Below are 7639 nucleotides of genomic sequence, written 5' to 3'. Positions count from 1 at the left end.
AACATTGGGGTAATTTTGTCCCCTTATTTATTTACTTATTTATTGAATTTTTTTTTTGGATTTTTTTTTCTTTTTTTTATTTTTTTATTTTTTTAAATAGAAAAATAAACATAACTTATCAATGCACATGGATTTTTAATTTTTCTAGTCTCACATGAGTAGGTACCCAAATTCCCAATATTTTATCAAATTAAAAACATAACACATTCCCTTATTAACCCATGTTCCCACAGTTTTCCCACACTTAATTGTTACACAATCCCTATCTTAAGCTAACCAAAGATTCAATTGGGATATTTAATTATTTTTCTGCTTAAGGCTAGTGATGTGGTTATAAAACAGAATAAATGGGGATAAAAAGGCTCAAGGTGGCTAACAAGGGTGATGTAAAAGGTAGGCTTATTTGGGATAAGTGAGCTAATAACAAATAATGGCCTCAATCATATGCAAGCATGTAAATACACTAAATAGTGGACATATAGAATGGAACAAAGCAAAGATTGTAATCATAGAGAAGAAAACACACAAGAATAAAAATTTATGGTTAAATAATGTAACCATGTAATTAAGCTCAAGTCTTACAGGTTGTATGTTTCTAGCTTTAAACTATGTTCCAAATACAACTTCCAACAAGTTTAACACAAAAGTTTTTAATTTAAATTAGTGAAATATTATAAAAATTTCTTGAAAAAGAAAATATTACTTCAACCAAGTGGTAAAATATGCATAAAATCAAATAAACATGCAATCAAACATGTAAATGCAACAATGAACTAATAAAGAAAATAAGACATTGGTGTTGAAAAGAAAATAACTAACCCATGGAAGTCGGTATCGACCTCCCCACACTTAAAGATTGCACCGTCCTCGGTGCATGCTGAGATGTACAAGTGGACGGGTTGCTACAACTAACGCTTGTAGATAGAGGTGCCTTAGCTGGAGGTCTCTTGGTTCCTCTCCGTGCCGGTGTCTTGTCAGTGGCCTTCTCTTTTCCTTTCTTGGTACCCATGCCTAAGGAAGAAGAAAAAGAAAGAGTGTGAAATATAGAAAACTAAGACCGGAAGGGAAAAAATTACAAGTGATAAGGAATGCCAAAGGAAAGATGATAGCCCAACTACATGGTAGCTACAACATGTAGGGAAGACAACAATAAAGATCAAAAAGGGCATTTCAAAATAATTAGATGCAAGAGGGTAAAAACATGAAAATAATAGGCATGAGCAGCATAGCTCAAGCATCAAGTAATAAATGTGCCAAATTAAAGAGCATGTGTAATGATGACAATTGTGAATGATAATCCCAAATACATGTGGAGCACAAGTGTTGTGAAAAAGAGGTATGCAAGTGAAAGAGTAAAATAAAATAAGATTCAAAATGCCATAAAAACTTTTTCACAAACACTGGGTGTGCAAGTTAAAATAGGGATGAAAATAATGTAATCCAAATGTATATGAGAGCCATAAGTAAATGTCAATTGTCAAATCTCTCATCAGAATAGCCACATGCTCAAATAAAATAAAGTACTATCCAAATAAAACTCCAACACCAACATAAAAATGCATGAAAAAGAATTGAAAAAGAAACCAAAAGGAATTAAGCTAAGATGAAATTGAGAAGAAAAAAGAACAAATAAATGCATTAAATTAAAGGGATAGAAGAGTAGAGGGGGAGAAGAAAAGAAAGAAAGAAGAAAGAAAAAGAAAGAAATTAGGATTTGGGGAAGAAAATATAAGATATCTTGGCTAACCTGGATAAGTTGTGCGTCGCATATGACGCGGACACGTGGGCATGTTTGTGCCTAAGGCACGTCTCCAGCCATGCTTTCGCGTGACTTTCTCTTCAATTTTATTTTTTTCCCAACGCACCTGTGACGCGGACGCGTCAGCGACGCTTATGCGTCACGTGCGTGTTTTTTTTTTAATGCAATATGCAGATGAAAATGCAGAATGCAGATGAATATGCAGAAATTATGAATGAGCACGAGTGAAAATAAAATAAAATAAAACTAAGAATAAAACAAAACAAAATAAAACCAAGACTGAAAAAGAACGATCATACCATGGTGGGTTGTCTCCCACCTAGCACTTTTAGTTAAAGTCCTTAAGTTGGACATTTGGTGAGCTCCTTGTCATGGTGGCTTGTGCTTGTACTGATCCTTGAATCCCCACCAATGTTTGTAATTCCAATGGCCTCCGGGATCCCAAACTAGGCGCAGAAAGCTTTCAAGCAGGTTAAAGCAAGTGACAAGGCCCCAAGAGTGTTGATTTCTAGACTGAATTCTGGGGTCCCAAACCTTCCTTTTGCACCCGTCTTCTTGTTGACCATCTTTGTTCCAACCGGGTGGTAAGCAATCCAAATCACTGAGGCATCCAAACAGCTTCCTAGACCCATACAATTTAGTATTCTTCCAACCATGATAATTCAGCCGTGAGCTTCCTACCACAATGAACCTAGGATTGTGTTGCCAACCACTAACCATCTCCCTCTTACTCTTAAAGCCACAAAGAGCTCTAAGCTGACCATCTGTCTCAAGTAAAGCATATTCAAGTGAGCTAATTAAGTTTAGAGAGGAAAGATTTACCCACTTGAATGAAGGGATGGATGGTGAAGGCTTTGGGGGAGAGGTCTCCAACAACCTTGGCAAGATGATTTCCAATTCCATTCCCTTGGGTTCTTCCTTGACAACTTCCACCTCTTTGTAAGCTTCTTCAATATCAACCTCTTCTTCTTGGTAGCTTTCTTCCAATTCGATCTCCTCTTCGTTGTCCACCAAGGGCATGAGAGGTTGTGCTTTGATAAACCACTATTTTATGATTTATATTGTATTTAATTGTGTGGTTTTATCATGATCCTTACCCACTTATTCATTAAATTAGCATGCATTTAGATTTCCTTCCTGAATTTATTACATGTTTGAAAACTGCTTCCTAGAGACTTTAATTATTTATTCTCCTTTATTCCATTCGATGCCGTGATCTGTGTGTTGAGTGTTTTAGACTTTACAGGGCATAAATGAGTTGGAGATTGGAAAGGAAGCTAGGAAAAATGGAAGGAACACAAGAATTTGAGGAGATAACCAGCGAGAAGTGATGCGGTTGCATCACTCACGCGACCGCGCGAAAGAGAGCAAATCGCAATGACGCGGCCGCACGGATTGGAAAAGCTCTGGCGACGCGGTAGCGTGGACGACGCGAACACGTGTCAAGGAAAAGCGCGAATGACGCGTCCGCATGGATGACGCGATTGCGTGACATGTGCGATCTGCATAATCTGCAGAATTTGCTGGGGGTGATTTTGGACCCTATTTCGACCCAGTTCTTGGCCCGGAACAGCAGACTAGAGTCAGAGAATATGCAGAAATAAATAACACATTCATTTAGAGACAGTTTTAGATCTAGTTTGACTCTCTGAGGTTTTTCTCTCTAGGTTTTAGAATTTTAATTTTCAATTGGTCTTAGCATTGGAACATTGAGAAGAGTTATTTCCTCATCAAGACTTCGTCATTCTAGTTCGTTTTCTCAACTTGGTTTTATTCTTCCATGTTCTTTGTTTTGTTCAATTTTGTTATTTGAATACTTTTATGATTAATTAATGCAAGGATTATTTCTTTTTAATTCAATTTCAATTCCAATAATCATGTTTTCTTTTAATCCCCTTTCATGTGCTATGGATTTATTATTTACAATGTGTGAGTAGTTTCTTTACTTGATGGGGAGTTGATTAAAAGGAACTCTTGAGTTGAAAGGATTGAAGGAAAAAATTTGTAATTGGGTTAAATGTTAGATTGCTATCCTGTCACCAACGCCAATCCCTTTGAACTAAGTGGGTTGCAACTTGCGAACAGATATGGCATTCCAACTTGTTTGACTTTCCCTTACCTAGTAAAGGATAACCAAACAGAACAACTATTAATTATAAATTAATCTTACAATCACTCCATCAATAGTAGAAATTCCAACCAATCAACTCACAGTCAAGGCTTTTATTCATATTATTTAAATTTCCTCAATTTACATTCCAATTTACTTAGCTCAACTTCTTGGAACATCTGATTAATAAGATAGCACACTTTTCTGCAACTCGTTGGGAGACGACCTGGGACTTAAAACTCCCAGTAATTTTTAATTTAACTCTCTGTGACATATTTCTAAATTGATAGGCAGATTTTCGGTGAGTTAAGAACTATACTTGCAACGTAACCATTTTAATAATTTTTAATTCACCAGCTTCTGCGTCTCATCAATTTCTGGCACCGTTGCCGGGGAGTTGCAATAGAGTGCTAATTTTTTTAATTAGAATTTATTTATTTGCATTTTATTTTATTTTGCTACTATGAGCTGCATGTTTCTTCCGTCAAATGACGTGTTCACTTCCTGATCCGCGCTTGCTAATATTCGATCCTGAAATTGAAAGGACAATTTCACGAATAAGGCGAGAACAGCATCGGTTAGCCCGCTCTGAGGGCAGATCTGAAAGTGAATCTGAGGAAGAAACCAGCCCCCGTTCTACTGATTCGGTTGTTTTACGCGCAGAAAACATGGCAGCTAGGAGAGTTACCATCCAGGAGGAAGGAGCCCATGATTTTACAATGCAACCATTTCAAGCGCATCATCCGGCGGTAGCTATAGATTTTGAAATAAAGCCCGCACTGCTAAATTTGATGCCCAAGTTTCATGGCCTACCTGCTCAAGAGCCTATCAAGCACTTGAGATATTTCTAGGCAGCCTGTTCTACTGTCAGGCGTGATGGCACTGATGAAACTTCAATTCTGCTGAAAGCTTTTCCGTTTTCTCTTGAGGGAAAAGTAAGAGAGTGGTACTACACTCAACCTCTAGCAAATGTATTCAACTGGGATACACTCAGAAAGGAGTTTCTGGAGAAATTCTTTCCATCTGAAGTTACTGATAAGCTAAGGAAGGATATCTCCACAATTGTTCAGGATGACAATGAGACTCTCTTTGAATACTAGGAGCGCTTCAATAATCTTCTGGAAGCATGCCTCCACCACATGATTGACAAGATCGTGCTACTCAGCTATATTATACAGGGTATGAGGCCCCAAGATAAGACCATACTGGAAAGTGCCAGCAATGGGTCTATGAAGAAGTACAAGACCACTGATGAAGCTTGGCAATTGATCAGTGATTTAGCTGAATCCACTAGGAACCACAGACAAAATCAAGGCCGTTCAAAAACTGTTGCAGAAGTATCTTCTAGCAGAGAGACTACTGCTCTAACTCAAAGCATCTATGAAATGACCAACTTGCTGAAACAAATGCAGTTGAATCAACAAGCTCAGCAAGCTCAACCTCCTCCACCACCGCAAAGCCAACAACTAGTCCCACAAAGAATTTGCGGAATCTGTGCTGATTATAGCCATTACACTGATGAATGCCCGCAGCTCCAACAAGAAGACAACATGATGGCATCCACTCACAACTTCTATGACCGCCCCAACCAAGGGTACAATCAAAGTGGAAATAATAACCATGGATGGCAGGACAATTCAAACCAGAATTGGAGGGACAACAATAACAGAGGAGGCAGAGATAATCAGGGAAATCAGAGGTGGAACAATAACAATAACAGGCAACAAAATCAACCTTACAGAGCACCTCACCTGAGGCAGAACCAAGGACCATAGAACAATCAGCAGCAGACCTCTCAATTTACTCATTCTTCGTTATCTTCTAAAGAAGATCTACTACAATCTTTTGAGAAAAGATAACAGACCATGGAAAATAACATCATGAATAGTATTAATGCCAGTCTGAATGGTCTTACCTCTACTATGCAAGCTTTTATAACACAGTTTGGATCAGCACAAAATTCCAATAACCAAACTTCAAGCACCACCAGAATCCCCTCTCAATCATTAGCCAACCCAAAGGGAGGCATTAATGTCATCACTCTGAGGTCCGGAACCACACTGCAGGAGAGGAATCAGGAGGAACCAAGCTCACCAGAATACGCCTCAGCTGAAGAGGTGGTAGAAATCGAAGATGTTAAAGAGGAAGAGGATATACAGGACATAGCTGAAGAAGAGATAGCTCAACCACAGGAGGAAGCACCAAAAAGTGCATGCACCACAGAAAACACCACTCCCGTTCCATTTCTACAACTTGCAAGGAAGCCCAGGAAGCAGCTGGAACCCGATCCTAAAATGGTAGAGATATTCAAAAAGGTTGAGGTAACTGTTCTCCTTTTTTATGTTATTCAGCAGGTACCTAAATATGCAAAGTTTCTAAAAGACTTACGTATCCATAAAGACAAAATTAACGAATTAGAAACTATTCTTTTAGGTAGTTCTATATCTGCTTTAATGGGAGGATTACCTGAAAAATGTAGTGATCCAGGTCCTTGCATAGTTAGTTGTACTATTGGTGGTGTAGTAATTTATGATTGCATGTGTGATTTAGGAGCATGTGTCAGTATAATGTCTTTGTCTACATATGATGTTTTGAGGCTCCCTCCCTTAAAAAGGTCGGCAGCTCATTTTGTGTTAGCAGATAAAAGCATTATTACAGTGGCTAGAGTTGCTGAAGATGTTTTGGTGAACATTAAAGGGCTCATATTTTCCACTGATTTTTATATCTTGGAGATGCCCCACAATGATTCAGATAAGCCATCATCAATCCTACTTGGAAGACCATTCCTGAAGACATCAAAATTCAAATTGGATGCTTTTTCAGGAACATACTCCTTTAAAATAGATGGCCGCATAGTAATCTTCAATCTGAATGGAGTCATTGACAACCCCCCAGAAGATCGTTCTATCTTCCAATGTGATGTCATAGACAAAAGTGTGGCTGAAGTTCAAAAGGAAGAGTTTGAAGAGAGGCACACTGGACAAGGTCCAAGTGTGGGGACCCTCTTAACTGACAATGGGAGCACTTCGCCATTTTCACAAGCCCCAGATAATCCAGAGCCCGCCCATGATCAAAAGTTAGAATTGAAACCTCTCCCTCCACATCTCAAATATGCTTATCTTGAGGATGAGCAGAAGCTTCTGGTTATTATTGCAAGGGAACTGACTTCTCAACAAGAAGAGCAGTTACTTGATGTACTGAGAAAGCATAAGAAGGCAATTGGGTGAAGTTTGGCAGACATAGTGGGAATCAACCATCAAGTATGTGAGCACAGAATATTTTTAGAAGAGGGAATAAGACCTGTCCGTCAACCCCAAAGAAGATTGAATCCCACCATCTTGGAAGTCGTCAAAAAGGAAGTGACCAGACTATTGGAAGCAGGTATCATATATCCCATTTCAGACAGTGAATGAATAAGCCCAGTACAAGTGGTGCCCAAGAAATCTGGAGTCACTACAGTGAAGAGTGAGCATGGAGAGCTCATAGCAACTAGAGTTCAGAATGCTTGGAGAGTCTGTATTGATTACAGACGCCTCAACCAAGCTACCTGTAAGGATCACTACTCACTTCCATTCATTGATCAAATGCTGGATCGCCTGTCGGGTAAATCACATTATTGCTTTTTAGATGGTTACATAGGTTATTTCTAGATTTATATAGCTCCTGAGGATCAGGAAAAGACTACTTTTACATGTCCTTTTGGGACCTATGCTTATAAGAGAATGCCCTTTGGCTTGTGCAATGCACCAGCTACCTTCCAAAGGTGCATG

The sequence above is a fragment of the Arachis ipaensis genome, chromosome B7 (genome assembly GCF_059453495.1).
Source record: "Arachis ipaensis isolate K30076 ecotype BB chromosome B7, ASM5945349v1, whole genome shotgun sequence".
Classification (NCBI taxonomy): Eukaryota; Viridiplantae; Streptophyta; class Magnoliopsida; order Fabales; family Fabaceae; genus Arachis; species Arachis ipaensis.
This window is presented reverse-complemented; position numbering follows the sequence as displayed.